General features: G+C 43.9%; 2 pseudogenes; both read right to left on the bottom strand.

The window, feature by feature from the left end:
* Window positions 1–6799: 6799 nt before the first annotated feature.
* Window positions 6800–12998, bottom strand: LOC140493393 (uncharacterized; annotated as a pseudogene).
* Window positions 12999–13148: 150 nt separating this feature from the next.
* On the bottom strand, window positions 13149–15392 carry LOC140493392 (uncharacterized; annotated as a pseudogene).
* Between the last annotated feature and the right edge of the window lie 201 nt (window positions 15393–15593).

Genomic DNA, 15593 nt, shown 5'->3' with positions numbered 1-15593 from the left:
ACCACAACACTCTCCCCCCACCACAACACTCCCCCCACCACCATAAGACTCACACCACTACAACACTCTCCATCCACCACAACACTCTCCCCCCCACCTCAACACTCTCCCCCCACCACAACAGTCCCCCCCATCTAAACACTCTCCCCCCACCACAACACTCTCTCCCTGCCACAACACTCTCCCCCCCCACCTCAACACACTCCCCCACGACAACATTTACCCCACCACAACACTCTCCCCCCACCACAACACTCCCCCCACCACAACACTCAGCACCCACCACAACACTCCCCCCACCACAACACTCCCCCCACCACAACACTCCCCCCCACCACAACACTCTCCCCCCCACCTCAACACACTCCCCCCACCACAACACTCAGCCCCCACCACGACACTCCCCCCATCTCAACACTCTCCCCCCACCACAAACATTCACCCAACACAACACTCTCTCCTCCACAACACTCCCCCACCACAAAACTCTCCCCAACACAACACTCTCCCCAACACATCACTCAGCCCCCACCACAACACTCCCCCCACCACAACACTGTCCCCCCACCACAACACTCCCCCCCACCACCATAAGACTCATACCACTACAACACTCTCCATGTACCACAACACTCTCCCCCCCACCTCAACACTCCCCCCACCTCAACAATCTCCCCACCACCACAACACTCACCCCACCTTAACATTCTCCCCCACCACAAAACTCCCCCCCACCTCAACACTCTCCCCCCCACCACAATACTCTCCCCCCACCATAACACTCGTCCCACTACAACACTCCCCCCCACCGCAACACACTCCCCCCACCACAACACTCTCCCCCAACTACAACACTCTCTCCCTATCTCAACACTCTCCCCCCACCGCAACACACTCCCCCCCACCACAACACTCTCCCCCCACCACAACACTCCTCCCACTACAACACTCTCCCCCCACCGCAACACACTCCCCCCCACCACAACACTCTCCCCCCACCACAACACACTCCCCCCACCACAACACGCTCCCCCCACCACAACACTCTCCCCCTACCACAACAGTCTCTCCCTACCTCAACACTCTCCCCTCACCGCAACACACTCCCCCCCACCACAACACTCTCCCCCCACCACAACACTCTCCCTGCACCGCAACACACTCCCCCCCACCACAACACTCTCCCCCCACCACAACACACTCCCCCCACCACAACACGCTCCCCCCACCACAACACTCTCCCCCCACCGCAACACACTCCCCCCCACCACAATACTCTCCCCCCACCACAACACACTCCCCCCACCACAACACACTCCCCCCCACCACAACACTCTCCCCCCACCACAACACACTCCCCCCACCACAACACGCTCCCCCCACCACAACACTCTCCCCCTACCACAACAGTCTCTCCCACCACAACACTCTCCCCCTACCACAACAGTCTCTCCCACCACAACACTCTCCCCCTACCACAACAGTCTCTCCCACCACAACACTCTCCCCCCACCACAACACTCTCCCCCCACCACAACACACTCCCCCCACCACAACACTCTCCCCCTACCACAACAGTCTCTCCCACCACAACACTCTCCCCCCACCACAACACTTCCCCCGTCCCAGTAACACATCCTTTCCAGCTTTAAACAGGAAGTATTCCTGCAGACCCCCCCCCCACCTCTCACTACCACCATACTCTCAGACCAATCATTCTGCACTCTCTATGTTAAAAATCACCTTTGCGTCTTTTACTGATTACTTTAAATCAGTGCTTTCTTGTTCTCAATCATTTGGTGAGTAGGAATAGCCTCTCCCTATATGTCAAGGCCCCTCACAATTTTGAATAAATTACCTTTATCAGATCTTCTCTCAACAATGGAGACAGTCCAAATGTCTTCAATCTTCACAACTGAAGATCATCATCCTTTCCTACACTCTTTCAAATGGGAGCTTGTTCTTCCTAAAGTTGGCACTTAGACCTGGGCACATCACTCCAGCTGAGATCCAGAATGTATCTGGCACAAGTTGATCATGACCACAACGCCGTTAGACTCCATGTACCTACCCTGTCACTGCCAATACCTTGTGCCTGTATAAACCCAGCTCACAGGAAGGATGTTCCCAATGGTGGGGGAGTGCAGGACCAGGGGCTCACAGTCTAAGGATATGGAGTAGGTCATTTCGGACTCAGATGAGGAGATATGTCTTCTCCCAGAGAGTGGGGAGCCTGTGGAATTCCCTGTCACAGAAAGCAATTGAGACCAAAGCATTGAAGATTTGAAGGAGGAGTCATGTATAGTTCTGAGAGCTAAAGGGATAAAAGGGTGTGGAGAAGGTAGCAGGAACAGGGACTGAGTCAGATGGTCATATTTCACAGTGGAACAAGCTCAAAGGACTGAACTGCTTACTTCAACTTCTATTCTCCATGTTTCAACGCTTTCCTGCTCCTGAAACCCCTTTCTGGTAAGAGCTTTTATATTTTATTATCTCTCCATGTTCTACAGGTAGTGATTGCAACAAGGTCAGCCAGGTGGCCCTCGCAGAATAGGAGTTCCCTAATTGGGGCTGTTAACCTGGTCCAATCAGGGAGCCCTGGCTGACAGATAGAAACAGGAGTGTCAACAGGATGGACTGCCAGAAGGTAGGAGGTTTGCTGAGTTGCTGGAGGTGTCTGTATTAAATGCACTATTCCATTATTCGGTTTATCAGAGTGTTTGCATGTGATTGTGTTCATTGTATCCTTCCTGATAATGTAATGGGATTCCAGGTTTGTCCTTATTTCCCTGTGAAGTGGTTGTACGAGGGGGTTGGGGGTCTGGTTTTGCCACCCCTTTCCCCTGTAAATTGATGTTTCTTGTATATGGTTGTTCACATTTACTGTATGTTCTACTGGCTAATAAAATTCTTAAAAATAAACAGGACTGTCAGAGATTCTGTTTACTCTGAGACCTGGCACCAAGGGAGCTGGGTCAGTGTTAAGGCATCAATAAAGGGGGACTTGGTGACTACATGCAGTCCTCTGGGGAGTTATTTCACCACCGGCTAAAATGTGTCTCCGCACTGAACTTCATCTGCCATTTCTATTCATTGTCTCTGTCCTTTGGAAGTTCTACACCATCCTCCTCACCATTCACACTGCCTCCAAGTTTTGTACCATCTTCAGATTTTGACATTATTCCCAGCGCACCAAAAAAGCTGGGTCATTAGCATGAGGCAGGGAAAGCTGGACACCCAATACCGACCTCTGGAGGACTCAACTTCAAACGTTCAAACATCAGCCCAAGAAACAAACACTTCCATCTTTCCTGTCTTTCAGTTAGCATAGTCTGCATTGGAGGAGATTTCAGAGACTTGGAAAGGGGAAGCTATGATCAAATTTAGAAACAAGAATGTCGATTCTCTGATTGACTGAGAACCGATGTATAACATTGGTTGGAGCAAAAGACATTGAGGGACTTTGATGACACCATAAATGCCACCAAATCCTGAATGTTTTACAAAATTATTTGAATGCATCAATATTGTACAGATTTATAGTTAGAATGTACTGGTGACAAGTGGATGCAGATGTTTATTTGGCTTTGGAAAGATAATATTACAGCCTCTGTACGAGAGAGGATATCAGATTGCAACTTAAACTAATGTCTGAGACAAAAAGCAAAGTGATGAACAAGGTATTAGTTGTTAGATTTGAAGAGAAGGTTTCTTGGGAAAGTAGGAGCAAAGAAAGAAAGGTTATTGTTGCATTACAATTACATTTCAAATTGACAGCAAGTTATTAAAACACAAGAATCCTTGATTTTGGTGCATTAACTTGATGATGCTGGAGAAACCTGGTGTAGGAGAGAAGCTTACAAAACTCATCTCCCTGACTGGAGAAGCAGCTGACTACATTGGAGTTTTGTTCATTCCAATGGGTCAAAACTGCACAAAGCATTCACAGAGAGAGGGAGAGACGGAGACAGACAGAGACAGAGAAAGGGAGAGACAGAGACAGAGAAAGGGAGAGACAGAGACAGAGAGATGGAGAGAGCTTGGATTGATAACATGTCTTTCATGATCTAAGAACATCAGAAACATCAGAAAGGCGGTGGAGGCCAGGTTATTGAGTATATTTTAGATGGAGACAGATAGGTTCTTGAGTTCAAGGGGATCAAGGGTTGTGGGAGAATGGGGTTGAGAAACTTCTCAGCCATGATTGAATAGTGGAGCAGACTCAATGGTCTAAATAGCCTCACTTCTGCTCCTATGTCTTATGGTCTTATGGTTGTATGGAAAACCATTGAGTTACTTGTGAAATGTATTCAGTGGTGGTATGTAGGAGGCATAGTCTGGTTGTTCACAACAAGCTGGTACAAACAGCATTGTGAAAATAATGAGATTACCTCAGTAATAAAGCGATCACAATTGCAAGATTGTCAGCAAGACATCTAGGAGTGAGATGAGGACAAACCTCTTTACTCAGGGAGTTGTTAGGATTTAGAATGCATTGCCTGGGACAGTGGTGGAGGTCAATTCCTAGGGGGCTTTAAAACAGTTGGATATATATTTGATTGGGATAGATTCAGAGGGCCAAGGAGATAAGGATGGAAAATGGGTTCTGGGGAAGGGTCACTGCACCCGAAACATTCATGTGATTTCTCTCCATAGAGCTGTTATTTCTGCTGAGCTTTTCCAGCAATTTCTGTCTTTGTTTCTGGAGAATGGGATGAGCTAGGTAACTCTTTCAGGAGCTTGATGGGTTACATGATCTCCTGTTCTATGGTACCAGTGGCAGTGCAGCACTCTGCCAACGCTGCAGTGAAGTGCCAGCCTTGGTTTGGTCTTTAATTCTCTGGACTGTGATAAGAACACTGCCATCTACAAAAGCCTTTGTTTCCTCAAACAGTCAGAAGTCACACAACACCAGGTTATAGTCCAACAGGTTTATTTGAAATCACAAGCTTTTGGAGCACTGCTTGTGATTTCAAATAAACCTGTTGGACTATAACCTGGTGTTGTGTGACTTCTGACTTTGTCCACCCCAGTGCAACACTGGCACCTCCACACCATTCCACAGTCAATGACAGTGTTACATTAAATAAAAACCAGAAAGGGGTCCACACTGTGTTTCCTCACATCTGACTAGTTACCAGGTTAACAGGAGTCTTTGTACACTGTCAATCGTTCACCAGTGCAGTACTTTAATTGCAATCTAAGTTGAAACATACTCACTGAAATGAGAGGGTGCTCTCAGCTCTTATGTGATTCCAAACATGCTTTTCAAAAAATCAAAGGCAGGCACAGATGAGACTCATAGAGCAAGTGCCAATGAATCATATCTACTAATATCAAAACTATGTTCTACATTGTCTCTTTTTCAAGCTATGTTTTCATTTGTTCATCAGACAGAGAAGGAGAGACTGTTTTCCAGGCAAGGAGTTGGAGCAATGGAATTAAATCTTGAAGTTGGAGCAGAGTCATTCTGGGGTGATTTTAGGAAGCACATAACACATGCAGGAGGAGGCCATTCAGCCCCTCAAGCCAGCTCCGCCATTTAATACAATCATAGCTGAACTCATCTCAGCTCCAATCAACTCCATTTTCCTGCCCTCTCCCCATAACCCTCCAACCCATTTCTCATTAACAATCTCTCTATCTCCTCCTTAAATTTACTCAGTGTCCCAGCATCCACCACACTCTGGGGGGAGTGAATTCCTCAGATTCATGACCCTTTGAGAGAAGGAATTCCTCCCCATCTCAATTCTAAATCTGCTAGCCCTTATTCTAAACCAATGACCTCTCATTCTAGATCGTCTCACATGAGGAACCATCCTCTCTGTGGCTGTTCTGTCAATCACTGGTTCAGACCTCTCAATGCGATCTCCTCTCACTCTTTGAAATGCCTGACAGTGTGGGCCTTAACTGCTCAATCTCTCCTTACACAGGCACAGAGAACATGTGGGTACCCAGAATTCCCTTTGTAGAAATGTTGCTGAGGCTGGAGCAATTAAAAATTCCAAGAGGTATTCGGTAATACAGAAACAAAAGAGCTAAAACACAGAGTAGCCATGAACTAAAGGAATGGCAGGTCAGTCTCGAGAGGCTGAATGGCCATCCCCCTGCTGTTGTTAGTCTGGAGAGGCTGAATGGCCTCCTCCTGTAAGTCTTCCATTTAGTACAGGAGGAAATTGGTACAATTCAGTGGGTAAAATGCAGAACTCAAGTTTAATATGAAGCGAGCAGAGTTGTTACAGGTAGTTCTTCTCTAACACAACGGTTCGGTTCTTGTACAAGCCTGTGTTATAGAAGATTCGCGGTTTAGAAACAGTGCTGAAAGAGTTGGCGATATAATCATGATACCGTCAACACACATTTGAACAGTTCGCGCTTTAGCAACAATGTCCCTAATTTGTCAATCGCGTTCCAGTGAATTCACATTAACGAAACACGTGCTATAGAAGAACAACCTGTAATTCATTTGAAGGCGCGCAGTGACTGTAAACAGGAAGCAATGATCAGCAGGTAAGGAAACTTGGGGCTTATGTTGGAAGATATCACTTTCAGGATTTCAACACGGGCAGATTCCAGTCAGAGGAGTGCCACACTTAAAGACAGCTTAGCTGCAATGTAATAAGTCCAAACACAATAGACTTTTATGACTGTTTATTTAATCATTCAAAAGGTGGTACAGAGCGTGAGAAGTCATTGAAGAGAAAGTAGAGGCAACTGAAAATAAAGGGCACAAATGTAACAGTGGTGCATGAACAGAAGGATGTGGGATTTCATCAGACAATTGGTTAAACTTGGCAGTTCAGGTGGAAAAACCAATAAACAAGAAATGGAGTATACTGTACTCCACCGCATGGAGTATACTGTACTCCACCGCATGGAGTATACTGTACTGTACTGTACCTCATGGAGTATACTGTACTGTACCACATGGAGTATACTCTACTGTACTGTACCTCATGGAGTATACTGTACTGTACCACATGGAGTATACTCTACTGTACTGCATGGAGTATACTGTACTGTACCACATGGAGTATACTCTACTGTACTGCATGGAGTATACTGTACTGTACCACATGGAGTATACTCTACTGTACTGCATGGAGTATACTGTACTGTACCACATGGAGTATACTGTACTGTACCTCGTGGAGTATACTGAATTGTACCTCATGGAGTATAGTGTACTGTACCTCATGGAGTATACTGTACTGTACTGCATGGAGTATACTGTACTGTACCTCGTGGAGTATACTGAACTGTACTGTACCACATAGAGTATAGTGTACTGTACCACATGGTGTATACTGTACAGTACTGTACTACATGGAGTATGCTGTACAGTACCACATGGGGTAAACTGTACTCCACCACATGGAATATACTGTACTCTACTCTACCGCATGCAGTAAACTGTTACTCTACCACATGGAGTAAACTATCCTGTACCGCATGGAGTAAACTGTACTGTACCACATGGAGTATACTGTACTGTACCGCATGGAGTATACTGTATGTTACCACATGAAGTAAACTATACTGTACCTCATGGAGTATACTGTACTGTACTGTACCACATGGAGTATACTGTACTGTACCACATGGAGTATACTGTACTGTACTGTACCACATGGAGTATACTGTACTTTAGCACATGGAGTAAACTATACAGTACTGCATGGAGTATACTGTTCTGTACCTCATTATAGTATACTGTACTGTACTGTACCACATGGAGTAAACTGTACTCTACCGCATGAAGTATATTGTACTGTACCACATGGGGTATGCTGTACTGTACCTCGTGGAGTATACTGAATTGTACCTCATGTAGTATAGTGTACTGTACCTCATGGAGTATACTGTACTGTACTGCATGGAGTATACTGTACTGTACCTCGTGGAGTATACTGAACTGTACTGTACCACATAGAGTATAGTGTACTGTACCACATGGTGTATACTGTACAGTACTGTACTACATGGAGTATACTGTACAGTACCACATGGGGTAAACTGTACTCCACCACATGGAATATACTGTACTCTATTCTACCGCATGCAGTAAACTGTTACTCTACCACATGGAGTAAACTATCCTGTACCGCATGGAGTAAACTGTACTGTACCACATGGAGTATACTGTACTGTACCGCATGGAGTATACTGTATGTTACCACATGAAGTAAACTATACTGTACCTCATGGAGTATACTGTACTGTACTGTACCACATGGAGTATACTGTACTTTACCACATGGAGTATACTGTACTGTACCACATGGAGTATACTGTACTGTACTGTACCACATGGAGTATACTGTACTGTACCACATGGAGTATACTGTACTGTACTGTACCACATGGAGTATACTGTACTTTAGCACATGGAGTAAACTATACAGTACTGCATGGAGTATACTGTTCTGTACCTCATTATAGTATACTGTACTGTACTGTACCACATGGAGTAAACTGTACTCTACCGCATGAAGTATATTGTACTGTACCACATGGAGTATGCTGTACTGTACCTCATGGAGTATACTGCACTGTTCTGTACCACATGGAGTATTGTGTACTGCACCACATGGAATATACTGTACTGTATCTCATGGAGTATATAGCACTGTACCGCATGGAGAATACTGTACTGCACTGTACCTCATGGAGTATACTGTACTGTACCTCATTGAGAATACTAAACTGTACCTCATGGAGTATACTGTACTGTATCACATGCAGTATACTGTACTGTACCTCATGGAGTATACCGTACTGTATCACATGCAGTATACTGTACTGTACCTCATGGAGTATACCGTACTGTATCACATGCAGTATACTGTACTGTACCTCATGGAGTATACCGTACTGTATCACATGCAGTATACTGCACTGTACCACGTGGAGTATACTGTACTGTACCTCATGGAGTACACTGTACTGTACTGTACCTCATGGCATATGCTGTACTGTACTGCATGGAACATACTGTACTACATGGAACATACTGTACCGCATTGCACCTTATGGAGTATACTGTACTGTACCTTATGGAGAATACTGTACTGTACTGTACCTCATGAAGTATACTGTACTGTACTGCATGGGGTATACTGTACTGGATTGTACCACATTGAGTATACTGTACTTACTTCTTGGTGCATACTGTATTGTACATCATGGTGCATGCTGTACTGCACCACATGGAGTATACTGTACTGTACTGCACCACATGGGTATACTGTACTGTACTACATGGGGTATACTGTACCACATGGAGTAGACTGTATTGTACTGCATGGAGTATACTGTACTGTGCTGTACTACATGGAGTATACTGTACTGTATCACATGGAGTATACTGTACTGAATTGTACCACAGAGACTATACTCTACTATACCACATGGTATATACTGTATTATACCACATGGAGTATACTTTACTGTACCACATGGTGGATACTGTACGGTACTGTACCACATGGAGTATGCTTTACTGTATCACATGGAGTATACTGTACTGTACTACATGAGGTATACTGTACCATATGGAGCAGACTGTATTGTAACGCATGGAGTATACTGTACTGTACTGTACTACATAGAGTATGCTGTACTGTATCACATGGAGTGTACTGTACCACATGGAGTATACTGTACTGAACTGTACCATCAAGACTATACTATACTTTACCACATGGAGTATAATTTACTGTACCACATGGTGTATACTGTACTGTACTGTATGATATGGAGTATACTGTACTGTAGCACATGGAGTATACTGTACTGCACCGCATGGAGTATAGTGTACTGTACCACATGGAGTATACTGTGCTGTGATGTAACTCATGGAGTATACTGTCCTGTACCGCATTGAGTATACTGTATTGTACTGTTCCACATGGAGTATACTGTACCATACTGTACCACGTGGAGTATATGTGCTGTGCTGTAACTCATGGAGTAAACTGTACTGTACCACATGGAGTATACTGTACTACACTTCATGGAGTATACTGTACTGTACCACATGGAGTGTACTGTATTGTACCGCAAGGAGTATACTGTAATGTACTGTAGCACATGGAGTATACTGTACTGTGCCATACCACGTGGAGTATACTGTACTGTACTTCATGGAGTATAATGTACTGTACCTCATGGAGTATAGTGTGCTGTACTGTACCTCATGGAGTATACTGTACTGTACCTCATGGAGTATACTGTACTGTACCATACCATGTGGAGAAGACTGTACTGTACTGTATCAAGTGGAGGATACTGTTGTTGTTCTGTTCGCCGAGCTGGGAATTTGTGTTGCAGACGTTTCGTCCCCTGTCTTGGTGACATCCTCAGTGCTTGGGGCCCTCCTGTGAAGCGCTTCTGTGATCTTTCCTCCGGCATTTATAGTGATTACTATAGTATACTATAGTATAGATTACTATAAATACTATAGTAATCACGACAAATGCCGGAGGAAAGATCACCGAAGCGCTTCACAGGAGGCTCCCAAGCACTGAGGATGTCACCAAGACAGGGGACGAAACGTCTGCTACACAAATTCCCAGCTCGGCGAACAGAACCACAACAACGAGCACCCGAGCTACAAATCTTCACATAAACTATGGACGATACTGTACAGTACTATACCACATGGAGTATAGTGTAGTGTACTGCACCTCATGAAGTATAGTGTACTGTACTGTACCTTATGGAGTATACTGCACTGTACCACATGGACTATACTGTACTGTACTGTACCACATGGCGTATAATGTATAGTACTGTACCTTATGGAGTATACTGTACTGTACCACATGGAGTATAGTGTACTGTACCACAATGATTATGCTGTACTGTACTGTACCACATGGCATATAATGTACAGTACTGTACCTCATGGAGTATACTGTACTGTAACACATGGAGTATAGTGTACTGTACTGTACCTCATGAAGTATAATGTACAGTACTGTACCTTATGGAGTATACTGTACTGTACCACATGGAGTATAGTGTACTGTACTGTACCTCATGAAGTATAATGTACAGTACTGTACCTTATGGAGTATACTGTACTGTACCACATGGAGTATAGTGTACTGTACCACAATGATTATGCTGTACTGTACTGTACCACATGGCATATAATGTACAGTACTGTACCTCATGGAGTATACTGTACTGTAACACATGGAGTATAGTGTACTGTACCGCGTGGAGTATAGTGTACTGTACTGTACCTCATGTAGTATACTGTACTGTACCACATGGAGTATACAGTACTGTACTACACGACATGGAGTATAGTGTACTGTACTGTACCTTATGGAGTATACTGCAATGTACCACATGGAGTATACTGTACTGTACCACATGGATTATACTGTACTGTAATGTACCACATGGCGTATAATGTACAGTACAGTACCTCTACTGTACTGTACTGTACCTCATGGAGTATAATGTACTGTACTGTAGCACATGGAGCATACTGTACTGTAATTCATGGAGTATACTGTACTGTACCGTGTGGAGTATAGTGTGCTGTACTGTACCTCATGGAGCATACTGTACTGTACCACCTGGAGTATGCTGTACTGTACCACGTGGAGGATACTGAACTGTACTGTACCACATGGAGTATACTGTACTGTACTGTACCACATGGAGGATACTGTACTGTACCACATAAAGTATACTGTACTATACCGTACCACGTGGAATATACTTTACTGAACTGTACCACATGTAGTATACTGTACTGTACTGTACCACATGGCATATACTGTCCTGTACCACATGGAGTATACTGTACTGTACCACATGGAGTATGTTGTACTGTGTCACATGGAGTATACTGTAATGTACTGTACCACATGGAGTATGCTGCACTGTACCGTACCACGTGGAGAATACTGTACTGTACTGTACATGGAATATGCTGTACTGTACCACATGGAGTATAGTGTACTATACTGTACCACATGGAGTATACTGTGCTGCACCTCATGGAGTATACTGTACTGTACCATACCACATGGAGTATACTGTACTGTACTGCACCTCATGGAGTATACTGTACTGTACCTCATGGAGTATACTGTACTGTACCACATGGAGTATGTTGTACTGTGTCACATGGAGTATACTGTAATGTACTGTACCACATGGAATATGCTGTACTGTACCACATGGCGTGTAGTGTTCTGTACTGTACCACAATGAGTATGCTGTACTGGACCATACCACATGGAGTATACTGTACTGTACTGCACCTCATGGAGCATACTGTACTGTACCACATGGAGTATGTTGTACTGTGTCACATGGAGTATACTGTAATGTACTGTACCACATGGAATATGCTGTACTGTACCACATGGCGTGTAGTGTTCTGTACTGTACCACAATGAGTATGCTGTACTGTACCATACCACATAGAGTATACTGCACTCTACTGTACCTCATGGAGTATACTGTACTGTACCGGATGGAGTATACTGTACTGTACCACATGGGGTATACTGTACTATACTGCATAGAGTATACTGTACTGTACCTCATGGAGTATACTGTACTGTACCGCATGGAGTAAACTGTACTGTAGCACATGGGGTATACTGTACTGTACTGCATGAAGTATACTATACTACACCACATGGAGTATCCTGTACTGTACCTCATGGAGTATACTGTACTGTACCTCATGGAGTATACTGTACTGTACTGTACCTCATGGAGTAAACTGTACTGTATCCCATGGAGTAAACTGTACTGTACTGCATGGAGTATACTGTACTGTACCTCATGGAGTAAACTGTGCTCCACCACATGGAATATACTGTACTGTATCGCATGGAGAATACTGCAATCTGGTGTACCATATGGAGTATACAGTACTGTACTGCCTGGAGTATACTGTACTGTACCAAATGGAGTATACTGTACTGTACCACAGGAGTATACTGTACTGTAGTGTACCACATGGAGTATAGTATACTGTACTGTACCTCACGGATTATACTGTCCTGTACCTCATGGGGTATACTGTACTGTCCCGCATGGACAATACTGTACTGTAGTGTACCTCATGGAGTATAGTGTACAGAACTGTACCACATGGAGTATACTACACTCTACCGCATGGAGTATACTGTAATGTATTGTACCAAATGGAATATACTGTACAGTACCGCATGGAGTATACTGTACTGTACCACATGAAGTAAATTGTACTCCACTGCATGGAATATACTGTACTGTATCGCATGGAGAATACTGTACTGTACCAAATGGAGTATACTGTACTGTACCACATGGAGTATACTGTACTGTACCAAATGGAGTATACTGTACTGTACCACATGGAGTATAAAGTACTGTACCAAATGGAGTATACTGTACTGTACCACATGGAGTATAAAGTACTGTACCAAATGGAGTATACTGTACTGTACCACATGGAGTATACTGTACTGTACCACCTGGAGTATACTGTACTGTACCAAATGGAGTATACTGTACTGTACCACATGGAGTATAAAGTACTGTACCAAATGGAGTATACTGTACTGTACCACCTGGAGTATACTGTACTGTACCACATGGAGTATACTGTACTGTAGTGTACCACATGGAGTATAGTGTACTGTACTGTACCTCACGGATTATACTATACTGTACCACATGGGGTGTACTGTACTGTACCACATGGAGTATACTATACTGTACCTTATGGAGTAAATTGTATTCCTCCGCATGGAGTATACTGTACCGTACCACGTGGAGTAAACTGTACTCCACCACATGAAGCATACTGTACTGTACTGCATGGAGTATACTGTACTGTAGTGTATCACATGGAGTATAGTGTACTGTACTGTACCTCACAGATTATACTGTACTGTACCTCATGGAGAATACTGTACTGTAGTGTACCTCATGGAGTATACTGTACTGTACTGCATGGAGTATACTGTACTGTACCACATGGTGTATACTGTACTGTACTGCATGGAGTATACTGTACTGTACCATATGGAGTATACTGTACTGTACTGCATGGAGTATACTGTACTGTACCATATGGAGTATACTGTACTGTACTGCATGGAGTATACTGTACTGTACCATATGGAGTATACTGTACTGTACCTCATGGAGTATACTGTACTGTACCACATGGGGTAAACATACTCCACCGCATGCCGCATACTGTACTGTACCGTTTGGAGAATACAATACTGTAGTATAGCTCATGGAGTATAGTTTACTGTACTGTACCACATGGAGTATACTGTACTGTACCACATGGAGTATACTGTACTGTAGTGTACCACATGGAGTATAGTGTACTGTACTGTACCTCACGGATTATACTATACTGTACCACATGGGGTATACTGTACTGTACCACATGGTGTATACTCTACTGTACCTCATGGAGTATACTGTAATGTACCACGTGGAGTAAACTGTGCTCCACCGCATGGGGTATACTGTACTTTACCGCATGGAGAATACTGTACTGTACCACATGGAGTAAACTGTACTGTACCTCATGGAGTAAACTGTACTGTACCGCATGGAGTATACTGTACTGTACTGTACCATATGGAGTATACTGTACTGTACCTCATGGAGTATAATGTACTGTACCACATGGAGTAAACTGTACTGTACCGCATGGAGTTTACTGTACTGTACTTCATGGAGTAAACTGTACTGTACCGCATGGAGTATACTGTACTGTACTGTACCATATGGAGTATACTGTACTGTACTGTACCACATGGAGTATACTGTACTGTACCTCATGGAGTAAACTGTACTGTACCGCATGGAGTATACTGTACTGTACTGTACCATATGGAGTATACTGTACTGTACTGTACCACATGGAGTATACTGTACTGTACCTCATGGAGTAAACTGTACTGTACCGCATGGAGTATACTGTACTGTACTGTACCATATGGAGTATACAGTACTGTACCTCATGGAGTATACTGTACTGTACCACATGGAGTAAACTGTACTGTACCGCATGGAGTTTACTGTACTGTACCTCATGGAGTAAACTGTACTGTACCGCATGGAGTATACTGTACTGTACTGTACCATATGGAGTATACTGTACTGTACCTCATGGAGTATACTGTACTGTACTGTACCACATGGAGTATACTGTACTGTACCACATGGAGTAAACTGTACTCTACCACATGGAGTAAACTGTACTGTACCACATGGAGTATACTGTATTCAGCCGCATGGAGTATACTGTACTGTACTGTACCTCATGGAGTATACTGTACTGTACTGTACCTCATGGAGTATACTGTACTGTACCACATGGAGAATATTGTACTGTACCGCATGGAGTATGCTGTACTGTACTGTACCACATGGAGTATACTGTACTGTACTACATAGAGTAAACTGTACTCTACAACATGGATTATACTGTCCTGTACCTCATGGAGTATACTGTTCTGTAACACATGGAGTGTGCTGCACTCTACTGTACCAATTTCAGCTTTTTAAACAATTCAGTAACAGAATGCGTGCATCCCTGGCCA

Source organism: Chiloscyllium punctatum, chromosome 22 (assembly GCF_047496795.1).
Source record: "Chiloscyllium punctatum isolate Juve2018m chromosome 22, sChiPun1.3, whole genome shotgun sequence".
In the NCBI taxonomy this organism is placed as follows: Eukaryota; Metazoa; Chordata; class Chondrichthyes; order Orectolobiformes; family Hemiscylliidae; genus Chiloscyllium; species Chiloscyllium punctatum.
The sequence above is the reverse complement of the archived record's forward strand: the minus strand, read 5'-3'. Positions and strand labels throughout refer to the sequence as shown.